At 35.4% G+C, this 14808-nt stretch overlaps 1 long non-coding RNA gene across 1 annotated transcript; it reads right to left on the bottom strand.

Moving 5' to 3' along the window:
• Positions 1–7397: 7397 nt before the first annotated feature.
• LOC113293030 lies at positions 7398–8520 on the bottom strand. The gene is made up of 3 exons (XR_003332008.1): positions 8395–8520; positions 8159–8290; positions 7398–7858 (listed from the first exon to the last, which is right to left on the bottom strand). It is a non-coding gene; the product is annotated as an uncharacterized LOC113293030 (long non-coding RNA).
• Positions 8521–14808: the final 6288 nt, after the last annotated feature.

Here is a 14808-nt window from a genome sequence, read left to right as displayed (position 1 = left end):
AGAGTCTTTAACAATAAAGAGAGCAAAATGGTCGATCTGCAGCACAAGATCAAATATTTGCTTTTTACTCGGTGCCTTGTTTTCAAGAACCATGAATCTGCCAGCTTTAGAGATGTAATGAACAATTGGCCGCAACTTTATTTCGATTTTTTGTAACTTTAAGAGGTAGCTTGTTACTCTCTTATTTTTTCTTTCTCTTTGGTTTTTGTTGTAACCCTGAGTGTGGTACAAATCTTTTGTACCCTCTCCTTTTTTGATCAATAAACTCTTTCTTTACCGATCAAAAAAAAAATGTTAAATCTATTCTTAGTAGGAAGTGAAAACGAGAAAATCGAATTTATTTTGAAAACTTTAAAAAGAAAAGAAAATAAAAAATATTTTGAAAATGAATGGAGGTATACATGACAGATATGAAATAGATTTGTTTCAATTTTATGAAGAGATTTTAGATTGGGTGATATTAAAAATGATTTTGTAATTATTAAAAAATTGAAGGGCACATTTGATAGTTTGATGAGAAAATACAATTATAAACAGAAGCTGACTAGTATTTTAGGATAGACGAAATAAAATAGAGGACGAAAATAAAAAGACAAGAGAGTACAACATTGACTTTCACGTCTTTAAGGAAAGAAGATTATCTCGCCTCGATCAACCAATCCGACAAGTTTTCTTGCTCTTTTCTTTGTTAGTATTTTGTTTGTCGCATGAACATGATTTTTGAAAAACCGAAACCGTATTTTTTCCGACAGGATCACTAAAACAACCATTTTTTGATCATTCGTCGTACCAAATATTACTTCTACCATAATGGATGTTGAAAGTCGAATGATTCCGAGACTCAAGCACTTGTCACATTCTTCCCAAACTTCTAAACGAGAGTTGTCCTCAGCAGGCATATCAATTTCCTTTTCACTGCTAAATTTTTTCTCCATTATGCAGTTTTATTTTTTGAGTATCTCTGATCCACACGCGTTTAACAATAAATGCTTTCTTGGCTATTCTCAAAATTTGAATACCTAATCCACCACTTTTTTTGAACATAATTGGGCCAACCGATCAGAGGGCCTGAAGAGAGGAAGCCCCCTTTATGGCCACCTTTTTGTAAAATGAAACATAGTGCAAATGTGCAATTTGATAAAAATATTGGAAATGGTTTGGTGGTAGTCTTTGGGACATGAAAAACTAAAAATGCCTTTTCCTTTTAGTCCAATTATCATAACTCCTTATAGTGTATATCTTATTTCTCTTTACTTGACAATAATACCTTCCATCTTTTCCTATTATTGAATACATAGCCATTAAGCAATCAGGCGTGTGCCGCGTGTCAGGAAAAGTGATGCTTCCACGCCGTGGCAGGAAAATGACACTTTCACGCTGTTTCAGGAAAAGTAATACTCTAACCCCGTGTCACAAAAAATGACACATTCATCCAGTTTCAGGAAAAGTGATACTTTCATCCCGTTTCAGAAAAAATGATACTTTCACGTCGTGTCAGGCAAGAAAGGTGATACTTTCACCCCGTGTCAGGCAAGAAAAATGATACATTCACGTCGTGTCAGGAAAAGTTTTACATTCACGTCGTGTCAGGAAAAATCCACCCGATATCAGGAAAAATGATACTCACACCCTGTTTTAGCCCTCTCCACCGGGACAGCGGAATTCTAGTATTTTGATTCAAATCGTCCATGCCATCTTCTTCCCCCTTCCACTGCACCCCAAAAAAGATTTCTCATGAGTTTATTTTGTCTTTCGAACACAGGCAGGCAAGTGAAAAGGAAAACTGAAATCTCAATAAAAAAAAGTCTGCCAGTTCTGTTTTCTTTCAAATCTTTTGTGTGAAAAGACCAAACAGTCAAACTGATTAGTTCCATCCCAAACTGACTACTCGAGGTTTACACTGTCCGTGGCTGTGAATTGTGATGCTAAGAACTTGTTTGTTTGCAGCTGACTCGGCGTCTGAATCTGAGTCAACCCCTGACTCGGACCGAGTCAGCAGTCAGACCGTTTGTTTTCCATTTTGAGTCAGATCTGACTCGACCTCTGACTCAGACATAACCCCTAACTCGGACTCATTTGAGTCAGGTAACAAAATACCCCTGACTCATGGGACCAAACCACTGACTCACTTATTTCCGAGTCAGATGAGTCAGATCTGACTCAAAACAAACATATCGACTCAGATCCAGATGAGTCAGGTGATTTTACTCAGATCCAGATGATTCAGATCCAGACGACTCAGATGAGTCAGGAGTAAACAAACATGGTGTAACTCTAGCTGGGTTACAATCGTTTGCTCTCAGTCTTAATAGACAGATATGTAGTTTAGTTTACGTGTAGGGATCTTCATCCAATAGAACAAAGACGATAAATCATACATTCGTTCATGTGTCCCTCATGTTATTAGGCGCAAATCATACGTTAGTGCTACTCCGATTAACGATATAAATTGAAATTGTTGTACGATATTATCATTATTATAATTATTATTTTCTCCGTTAATTTTTAATAGGTCAGGTTTTATAAATAAATATTTCAAAAAAATAGGTCAGTTTCAAATGTTATTTTAATATTTTGGGACCATTTTTCTTTTAAGTTCTTTTGATGACAAGTGTTATGTGGACCATTTTACTTATTTCTTTGGCTGACAAATGTCATGGGAACCATTTCACTTCACTTCTTTTATTGACAAGTGTCTAAAGGATCACTTTCAATAATTAGTTCTCTTAATTTCCTTAATTTTCTCAAAAAAAAAAAACTGGCCTTTTAAAAGTAAGGGAGGGAGTATATTACCAATGCATGAGATCTCGTGGGGTTTCTAAGCCTCTCAGAAGTCAGAACAACTGGTCTTCCATACCAAATTAAGTATTCAGCCTCGTTTCAGTTTTGCCAGGATTGGGATAATGAGAAAGAACATGCCCATTAACGGAATGTCCATCAATTGTACTCGTAATTCTAGCCGTTCTATTTTATTACAATGCGACGCTGACCCATTCTAAGAAATTAAGGCTGGATGTTGAAGTAATCAATATAAGTGTCGTTAGGGAACCATCATCAACTGTTCTTAAATATTACTCGTATGCACAATGCTAGCATCGCACCAGCTTTCAAAACAGATTTTTATCGATTAACAGTAAAAGAAAAAACTAGCATCGCACCTGGCTCGTGCACACGTTGACAAATTGTAACAAAATTGTCGTATTTAGTGTACCCATTTGAGATTAATTTACTACCGTATCTCGAAATTCTCGAGCAATGTTATTATAATATTGCCTCGTGGACAGGACATGCAATGTGCACGGTTTTACTTTCGTAAAGCACAGGATTGTATGGAGTGATTGTATGCAGTTAAAAGTTGCAGAGTGGGGGAATATTAGTTAGATCCGTATAGACCAGTAGATAATGTAATGATGCGTGCTCAAGCTGCAGGATTCAAAATATCACAAAATTATGACCATGGTCCCTGTTCACCGCAAGTTGTTCTTATTCAAACGAGGGTCATTATTATATCTAGCGATATTTATAGGGCGTCCACCTACAAATCAACAACGGAGATTCCTGATCAGAATTTCAATGATAGGATTGTACATATAAACAATTGTTTGTTTTTGTTTCTTGACAAATGTTTATATGGTTGGGGCTGTTGCAGTGCATGCTCCGTTCCAGTTTGTAATTACGGTCTAACATTAGGGATGTACATGCTTCACGTAAGCACACCGTGGATATGGCTCAAGAATGTCAAAGTAACGCACTCAGCCTGCAGTCTAAACTGTTTTCCTTTTTATTTGTTTTTACCTTGGATGATAGATAATTTGCTGTCCATAACAATTTTGTCTAATACATTATTTGTTGTCTTTGAATTGATTGAAAAATAATAATATTTCTTATAGACAAATTAAAAAATACAAAATTAGTTAAAAAGATCAAAATCAACAATTTCTGCGTGAAAAGGACAAAAATATAAAAATAGCCAGGATTTAAACAGTTTCATCATACCCATTTTCAAATATTTTTTCTTATTTTTAATTTACATCAGGATGCATCCAGTTTCATCATTGTTATTTTTTAAGTTTAAGTCAGGATGGATCCAGTTTCATCCTTGCTATTTTTTTTTTTGTGTCCATTTCACCGAAACCATTTTGTACTCGTCCATTTGAACCGTGTTTTAAAAATACTTGGACAAATGACACATTTTCCGACTAAAATAATGAAATAGATTTTCATGACGGGATTTCACCGATCTTTTTCTTGATCAACTTATTTTTTTTCTAATTGTAACTCAAGAATAAAATAAAATCAAATAGACATAATAGTACAACGGTAAAGTCATCGGATGATCATATAAGTATCCTGAGTTCGAAACTCATCACACTTATTTCTTTATTGATTAAATATTGTTATATTGTGCATCAAAATAAGAAATCAGATACAAAAATTAGCAGAGCTTCGGAGCCTCATACTAGATGTGACATAAAAGCCAACAGAAACCAGAAGTAATAAGAACACAACATCAATAAATTCTATAGTTACTTTATCGATCAAATATTGTTATATTGTACATCAAAATAAGAAATCAAATACAAAAATTAACAAAGCTTCGGAGCCTCATAATAGATGTGACATAAAAGCCAACAAAAACCAGTAGTAATAAGAACACAACATCAATAAATTTTAGAGTTGTTCCTTCGTCTCGGCTTCAAGCATTAATTCATGACATAGACCGCTGGTCATTCTTACCTACAGTTTCAATGGATTTATTATCCACAAGCTTTCATGTAATGGAATATTAACAAGAACCCTTCACAATCTCGGAAAGTGTATCTGAGTTCGAAACTCGTCACACTTATTTCTTTATCGATCAAATATTGTTATGTTGTGCATCAAAATAAGAAATCAAATACAAAAATTAGCAAAGCTTCAGAGCCTCATACTAGGTGTGACATAAAAGCCAACAAACCAGTAGTAATAAGAACACAACATCAATAAATTCTAGAGTTGTTCCTTCGTCTCAGCTTCAAGCATAAATTCATGACATAGACCGCTGGTCATTCTTACCTGCCGTTTCAATGCTTTATTATCCACAAGCTTTCATGTAATGGAATATTAATAAGAACCCTTCATAATCTCGGACAGTGTATATGGTTCTACCTTTGCTTTAGCAACCGACATCCACGGTTTTTATGTGATAATCAGAATTACTCATTCAATTTATGTATTCCCTTCGTTTCAAAAAGACTGTCCGCTTTGACTTTATCAAAATATTAAAGAGACCACAGTATTTTACTTGGCTACCCTTAGTTACTTATCTATTTTATTTTAATAAAAATGCTAGCAATAGAAACTACCTAAAATTGTTACGAGGATAATAAATACGAAATATAAAAGAAAAATTAAAATATATCGAACTTATGGAGTATAAACTTTATAAGAAATTTAATTTTTGGAGCCAAATGTATATTTTCTTAAAAGGAATGAAGGATATATTTGTTTCTTAATTATAAAAATTTCTTTAATATTTTAGATTCGGCCAGGTTAAAAATGAATTTAAGAAAATAAAAAATTTAAGGGTATATTCGAGAGTTCATCGGAAAAATATGACTATAAAAAAGCTGGACACAATTTTGAAACTGACGAAAATGGAATAAAGGAGAGTCTTTTTGAAACGGAGAGAGTAGAAAATATGGCCTTCCACTTTGTATATTTGTACCACAACTCTATTTGATATTGGGGATAATAAAAAATAGTCATATAATTAAGACCCAACTAACATAATACGTACGCTGCTACAAACAATTTATGTCTTTAGAACGATCGTCCACTAGATGATACTCCTCCAAAACCTAATTAACTTAAGCCACCCATCTTCATCTCCTTCTCATTGTTTGTCGCCGTTTTTTTTCCTTTCTTTTTCTCTTTACAATGGTGATTTAGTGAAATGGATCGATTTCAAGTGAAGATTTTGTTCAACTATTAGTGTTAGAGCACTGCTCGGTCGAACTAGCAAGTTTTGTTATCTCAAGCTTGTTGTCAGTGTTAGTTGTACAAAATTATCTCAGACATCACTGAATAACCCTCAAAAAATTGAAGACTGAAGATCAAACAAAGACATTTGAAGAATTTCATCGACAAAGAAGTATGTGAGCTAAACCACCCTATTTACACACGACATTACCATTCTATCTTTATGAGACTATGTCGTATGATTTTTAGTACAATCAAAAAAAAAATTCAAATCAAGTTTTTCTTGTTGAATATCTCGAAATATGATTCAATCAATGGGTGTTCATAGATCCTTAGAAATCTTAGTCAAGAACAATTTATCGTTTAAGAACTATTTTTGTTTCAAGTTGATCATTTGAATGTTTCAAATATATGGCGATTTAAAATGCTTCAAATCATTGAAAAAAAGTTTTCACGACTACTGAGATTCTAGACATAAGGTAGGTACGCATATCCAAGTCAGCTGAGTTTCGGAACAAGGTAGGTAAGCATACCCAATACGCGTACCCTAGTCAACTGAGTTCCAGAGCAAGGCAGATACGCAGAGCCAATATGCGTACCCTAAGGTTCTAAGTTCGTGTAAAGGGGGTGGTACACATTACAAGTACCCCAAGGGCCTGAATTCGTGAAAGACCAGAGGTATGCATACCTAGTATGCGTACCCCGACAGTCTGAGTTCATTGACTTGTCCACTACGTTTTCCCATACACATACCTACCCATCACAAACCAACCAGATGCACATAAATTATTTTCAAAAAATATGTTTGGCATTGCTACAACTCTCATAAATACTTCAAAGACAATTTTATTCACTGAATCACTCTGTGTTTGTAAATCGTGGTTTAGGTATTGAGTGTCATTGAACACGATTACGTTTATACGTCCATATGACATATTTTTCATGAACTATCATTGTACACGGTTCCAATACCCTTAACAATAGTATATATTCTTTTATGTAGTTTCAAGAAAAACTTATCACATACTTACATGAATTCCTAATAAGAATTTCATGTAAGTATTTGCTTGAATACCAAGTTATCCTACTTTTAATTCAAAGCTACTCATAGTCTCGTAAGTCTATAAATAGAGAGACTCAAATAATTGGGAATTCCAATCAATAGCGGAACCAGCATATTTATTTTTGGGAGGGGGAGGGGGGATTTTTTTTCTTCCATACTAGACTATTAGTACTGTTATTTAGCATATAAGAGAACGACAGATTTTATCGCAGAAAATGCAGCAACGTTACTTCAGTGGATGTCAGATCAACCATTCCTTAATCAACCCGCATTTCTAAGATGTCAATGAACTGGTCAGATGGCGAAAAAAATACATTTCAACTGATCCTTTTTTGGAAACCTTCATTACTTATCGGCTAAATAGAACACTATCAGTGCAAAAATGTTTTCATATATATAATATGTATGTAGTAGCAGTCAGGTTGATTCAAATATACCAAAACCAGATTTACCAACAAAACCCATTAACTAATATTTAGATCATCACTTATTCCTCTAGTCGTACTTTTCGTTCTTTTAGATAAATAAACAAATCAATTACCCCATCAATACTGATTTTTCGGGCAAGGATACTTTCAGCGCATACCATCATGCAATGCCTCTACCCGTCTCAAGATCATTTTGAGTATCCATTTCTACAACTTCTTCATGTTCAAAGTTACATCTGGTACTTCATCATTTACAACATTTGATGGAGATGAAAATGGAGCACTACTAATTGATTCTTCTTCTCTTTAAGTTATTTGACTAGACTGAGGTGTGAAATATGTTTTCGTAGTAATTCTCCCTCGCTCAGCCGGCCCTTGACGAAGAGTGGTGTAAATATCACCTGTACTGTAATCATAAGAAAGTTCAAATTTGTATCACATAACAACAATTTTAACATAATAAAATCAAGTTCTTACATAAGAATTTAAAATTTTATTCAAATAGCAAGATATATTATTAACATAATTGACAATTCTAAGGAAACCCAAACCCTGAAAGTTACTTATGAACATCACCATGAATGATCCTAACAATTTTAACAAAGTAAAACCAAATTCATACATAAGAAAGTTAAAATTTCATTCAAATAGCAAGTTACACTATTAGCACAATTCTAAGAAAACCCAAACCCTAGAAAATACTTACAAGATTCCTTGGTAGGGACAAATTGATTAATTCAATAATCTACTTCTAGTAGACTAGCTACTTGTAACATGATTACTGATTACATCATCTTCAGAAAATCACAAACCCTCCATCAAAATCAAACCCGACACCCTTGAAAAAAGTGAATATCATATCATTAAGTTCTTTCTTCAATTTGTAACTGTAAAACCTAATTAACTAAAGTCTAAAGTGAAACAAAGTAAGAAATTCCTTACCTGATATCTAAAGAAATTGGATCTTGAGAAAAAGTTGCATTCAGATAATCAATTTTAGCAAATAAAATGCTAAACTCTCTGTCTCTTTAGTCTTTCCTATCATGTGTTTCCCTTTCTCTCACTTTTTAGTTTTTACTTCTTTTTGCTTTACCTTTCTATTTCATTCATTTTAATTTGCAGACGTAAAATATGACGTGTGTGAACTAAAAACTATGACCTTGTGGACCAAACCATTGGAGCTGGTGGACTAAATTTGTAATTTTTACTTTCTATAGGGAAAAATTACTAGTCTGTTAAGGTTTTGGAATAAAGGGGGTGGGGGATATAAACCGGGTTGGTCCACCCTTCCTTCCACCCTTCATTCTGATTTCTGAAAATTTTGTGTCCTAGTTGCTTGTAGAGTCGTCCTTTGTTAACCTAGGTCTCCTCTGAGAAACATAATTAGGTTTACGACTTAAAGACTTCACTTAGGGATTCGTGAAGCCATGTCTGACTATCTTTACCTTGATATTTCGTGTATCTTGATCTTGTTCTAATTGATTTTCGAGATTAATTTTCGTCAATTTTCAATCATGAACGAGATAGATAGAAATTGCAAAGTTCTCTTCGTCTCAGATTTTGTGATTCCTAAGGTAGGTCTATGTCAAAGACCCTTGAGAAATATGTATGAAGAGTTTTTCTCATTCTTTTCCAAAATCATTATGTCTGACCTGACTTCACGAATCCCTATGTGAAGTCTTTAATTCGTAACCTTGAGTAAAGTTCACGAAGAACCTATATTATGGAGTATGACCCTATCTTAGCAACTAGGACACATAAGTTCCATGGATTAAGAAATCTTGTTGCAAGAGTCTCTTTATTCATATATTTTCAAGGCTCTAGGTAACTTTGAATTCAGGCTAAGATAACTTGAGATCCACACAAACACTTTCCCAGTTTTGATGAAATTCTTATTAGGAATTCATGTAAGCATGTGAGAAGTCCGCTTGAAATTACACAATGGAATATATCGTATGGTCTAGGGTTTTGGAATCGTGTATGATAACTCGTGTTTGCAAGTATGCCTTTTGAGATTTTAAGTGTAAGTGGTATTTATTAACAGTCAAGACTTAAACCGTGATTCCCAAACACATAGTGATTTAGTGAACAAAGTTGTCTTGGATACGCATATGTAACACCCAGAATTTTTAGGAAGGCATGCTCAAAGATGCGTCATGGCTTGAGATGAAGCATCATATCAAGTTTCTGTTCTGTAAGAGGTACATTGGCCTAGCACCAAGTAGCCGCATTTCGAAGGAATATTAGCAAAAGGGCAATATCACGCTAAAGTAGCGCATTATGTTGGGCATATTGGTCAAGGCCAATATGGCACCAAGAGGGTGCACGCTTCAATCTACAGTAACCTAGAGTCAATCATAGTGCATTAGGGTAAGCTATATTGCCCAAAGTCCAATCTCGTATCAAATGGTGCATTAGGCCAGTTGGATAGATGGATTTGAGCAAAGTTAGTGCTAACATAGCACACTACCATGTCATTAGCCTAGGGACAATATTGTATCACTGTGTTGCATTAGGCCAGAGCAATCTGGTTTAGGAAATGTTAAGCCATTATGGCCGGGCATTGGATTTGGCATGTGGGCCAGAAGTGAACGTACAACAATTAAAGCCAGTTATTAGGAGAAACATGGCAACGACCATGAATAATGAAGGAAGCACCTCCAAAATGGACTCGGTGAATGACACTTTCCTCCCCAGCTCTAAGTTGTAAAAATGTTACATATATAGGTAGGGGTAGTTGGTCGAAGGTGCATATACGGACCATGCACCAAGTAAGCTTTATAGCTTATCCGAAAGGGCACAAATGATGGTTAGGCCTCATTTATAGCTGCATAGCCTTTCCAATGGGCATATGATACGAATGCATCACCATGTCATGTCTCAGACTAATATGCACAACCTTTGTGTATATTTGACGGAATAGCTTATACGAACTATGCCATTATTAGTATTGCTTAGCCACGGTCTTGCAACCCGAGTTGGTTTAAGTTGCTATCCCTTAGAGGATGAACTACACTCAGCGCTTCATACCTTTAGAGTATGGAAGGTCATGTAGGCAGCCGCAATGAGTTGAAGCATTGCCAGTCAAGTACTTTGTGGCTCATATCATCTAATAGCGAGATGATTATGGCATATTGGCCTCTCATATCATCTGGCTCGATATTGCGATGCAAGAAATTATTATGTCCAAACGTGATGAGGCAAGTTGCATTCCATTCTTTGGATGCTTATACTTCATATCAAGGTGTTCGACGTAGGCATGTACAGATGACGCATTGGGCATGGACAGGAAACTAAGCCACAAAATATGCAAGTTAGTGGAGCTTGCATAAGCTTAGGGAAAATTCATCATGAGCATGATTAATGCACCCTTTGAACGAGAGATACAAGTGCATGCTCTCAGAAATGCGTAAGCTAAGTAAAGAAGTGGAATTAGGCGTAAAATGGCCCACGAGTAAGTTCAAGGCATCTATTCCTAGAAGGAACTCGAGATCCAGTGATTCATGAATTAATGCATCGGCGGTAACCTCTATGGATTTAACCCTTTGCAGAACAAGGGCTAAGTTGGAACGGTGTGGAAGCTAAGTTAGATGTATCATGCTTGTTGAGCATGTTTGTAAGAGAAAATGAACGTGCATTTGTTTAATTTTAAGGCATGGTTAGTAACATCAGAGTGGTGCACCGGGGAAGCTATGCGTTGCACGCCCAGGTGGTCTAGCTGCATTTTTTCGGTCCATTACATCATACCTATGGGAAGTCCTCGAACTCACGCTGTTGAGGTACAAGTACCAGGTATGTGTACCCTTATCCATTCACAAATTCAGATCCCAAGGGTACGCGTACCTCTCTCCCATTAACGAACTTAGAACCATCGGGTACGCATACTAGGTGTACGTACATCTCCCACTTTCAGAATCCATACCACTAGGGTATGCGTAGTGAGCATACCTACCTTGTGTCCAGAATTCGGTCTATTATGAAAAATCTCTTTAGATGATTCGAAACATTCCCTATCGCCACAGATAATATTTATTGGTTGAGCAATTTCCAGATGATGAACTTGAAACAAAAATAATTCATGAACAATAAATTGATGTTATTAACCAAAATTGTTAAGGATCTAATTACAATCATTGTTTGAATTATATTTCGAGTGGTTTATCAAGACAAGCTTGACTCAAAATTTCTTCTTTGCAATATGAAATCAACTAAATTCATATGACATAGTCTCATAAGATAAAATGGTAAATTCCGTGATTAAATAGGATGGTTCAGTCATTACACATCTCTTTGTCGATGAAGTTCTCCAAACATCTTAGTTTGTTCTTCTGACTTTAATCTTCGGAGGTTATTCAGTGGTTTATGATACTCAACTAGCATACTGTAATTCTACTATTAAATTTGACTTTAATAAACTAGAAATCAAGATATAGTTTTGTGTGTCTAACATTGACAACAAGCTTGAGATAGTAAAATTTGCGAGCTTTAACACTCACTTTAACTACATATAATATGAAATAAAAAGTAAAAAATAATAGATTCAACAATTGCTTTGAAGATTCAGAAGATAAGATATAGAGCTATGGCGAGTTGAAGAATCATGGGTTTATGTTCAATTGAAGTTCTGAATTTGTTTTGGAGATGAAATGAGAACTAGGGTCGCTGAATTGGTTTCGAGATTCAATCAAAGATGAATTTTATGTTTTAGTAGGGTGATTTGAGATGGGTATTAAGGGATTAAACGAATTAGGGTTTAGAATTGAAGAATAACTCGAAAAGGATAGTTAGGGTTTGAGCAGTGATTCTGAAGTTCAAGATGAAGTTGATTGAAGCTGAGCTATGCTGGCAGTGAAGACTGAATTGATCTAAGAGATTAGGGTTTGTCTTAAGTAATATTTTATTCTATCGATTGGATTGAACCTCAGTTATTATGTTGTTTTATTAGAACTTAAGTATGTATTGAATTAGACAGCAATGTGAAGAATAAGAGAATCCATAGAACTGCTATTAAAGTATTTTTAGTAGCAGGTGGAGAAAATAAGAAAGCTAAGAAGGGTGATTATACTTTAGATGAGTTGTGATGCAAGCTGAGATGATGTTGAGTTATGAAATATTCCTGTAGGTGCTTGCAACTGAGTATGTTGGTGTTATGTTATTGAACTGGTGATCTTATGAAGCTCAGAATTTAGTTTGGTTGGAATGGAGTTGTTATTGATTTGAGTTGCATATGTGATAATTGAGGCAGGTGGTATGTGATAATTGAGCTTTGCTCAGCTGGTAATGGTGGTAAGCTTTAGGTGTGGCTGCTGGGTATGTGATGGAGATATAATTCTGGTATAGGGTTGTGTTTGATTGGTGTTACATGTATGAATGATAGAAGAGTTGTAGTCACAGTGTAGTGGTGTTGATAGCGCAGAGCATCGTGGTTGGAATTAATAATGGAACATAGTTTGAGTTAGGCTAGGTGGATGTGCAGTTGAGTTGTGCTCAACTAACATTAGTGGAACTGTTGCAGTCTGTGATTACGAATGAAAGTTTAACAACTGCAGTTGGGTGTTTGGGATTCTAGTAGTGTGGTTGCTAGTATTGAGGTTGCAATTGAATTACAGGCCAGAAGTTGGTAATGTTATAGTTGTTGGAAGTAAAAGGTTGCTGATAAGATGGTTGAGCTGAAGTTGATCTTAATGATGCTATGGGAATGGTCTTAGTAAAATCCTGCAATTGCAGATTAAGGCAATTAAGTTGGTCTTTTAATTATATTTGTATTATAAGTTTGATTGAAGCGACTATATAAAGATTTGGTAGAGTTGATATGTTAATGAAGTGGAGTTGAAATGAAGCCTTGGAATGAAGGAATAGTTGCTCAGCTTGAGCTTAGCTTAGTGTGTTGATTTTTGTGATGGACCATTATGGTGCAGTTCAGTTTTTGTCATGTGCAATGGTTCAGGTTTGAACAATTGGCCTATCTGACTGAAATTATTCAGTCTGACTCGAATTTGTTTTTGTCTGACTCAGTATCTTACCGAGTTGAATCGTGCTGACTCACCATGGTCCCTGTCTTGACCTTAGCTGACTCAGTTGACCGATTTAGACTTGACCATTTGACCAGGACTTGACCTTGACTGGACGTTTACCGTTAATTGACCCTTTGATTGTTATTGACCGTTAGACGACTCTTGTGGACTGGACCTTAGATTAATGGGCTGGTTTGATAGACTTGGGCATGAGGCTAGTTCCCTATTTTCGATGCATTGGACCACTTATGGTCCGAATTAGCCTTTGGTTCCTTCTACAAAGTTGTATATATTCATAAAACCTATCAAATGGACTATAAAACCCACCTAATTGAATTAGTAAACCTTTAGATGTGTTATAGGTATAGAATGAAAGAGATGTAAAACCTTAAATGGGCTTAGAACCATTAGATAGTTCATTTAGCACAAAACTAGAGATTTATATGAAATTATGTTATGAACCTTGTCTGAGCCTATTGGCTGCATTCTTGGAGTGCTTGTGTGATTAACAGTTAGTCTATATTAACAACGATCGATTCAAAGGATGAGCCAGTGGATTGAGGATCTCGAGGTAGGCATGTCATGTCATCAAATCAGGTGGGAACTCTGTAACCTTCTTGTAATCATTAAGTTTACGTTAACTGCGAGCATGATGAGTCTTTGTTATCCGTGGGCATGTTCTTATGCATCTGAATGAATATGTTGTATGATATGTGTTTTGTAGCTAGTTCCCTCGCGATGAGTGTTTGTGTTTTCCCAACAACTGATTGTTAAGTTAAGTATGCCGATAAGCCATCCGGTTGAATATTATGTTAGTAGGGCGGTACGCCCGTCTGTAATATTATTATAACTATTTCTTTTAGTAGAGCGCTACGCCATCGGTTTTAATGTTATTGCTTATTAAGATGGTAAGGCGGCACGCCATCTGTCGGCAATAGTATCTAGTAGGGCGATACGCCATCCGTCTTGGTATTATATACACTATTTTATTTGAAGAAAATTACTCATGTGCATATTATGCTTGTTTGTATAATTTTTTGCTTCTTGATGCGTGAATTGCTGAATGCTTAGATTCATTAGTCTTTCTATCAGTTATTGTTTAACTTTATTACTGTGAAGCGTGTTAGTGATTACATGAGAGTTATTTGTTTCCATTGGGTACCCCTTTGGGATGATGTGCTCACTTGTTCCCACTTTAATTTTCAGTAATTAGAATAAATGGAGCGTTCGAATATAGCCATTTCGTAGCTTAGAGATTTATCGAATCTAGTGTTGTTGTGCATCTTTTACTACATGTATTCTTTCTTATTCTGTAAACAACACATCAATATATTCTTCGAAC

Source organism: Papaver somniferum, chromosome 7, assembly GCF_003573695.1.
Source record: "Papaver somniferum cultivar HN1 chromosome 7, ASM357369v1, whole genome shotgun sequence".
Classification (NCBI taxonomy): Eukaryota; Viridiplantae; Streptophyta; class Magnoliopsida; order Ranunculales; family Papaveraceae; genus Papaver; species Papaver somniferum.
Note: the sequence above shows the minus strand (reverse complement) of the source record. Positions and strands in the feature narration are given on the sequence as shown.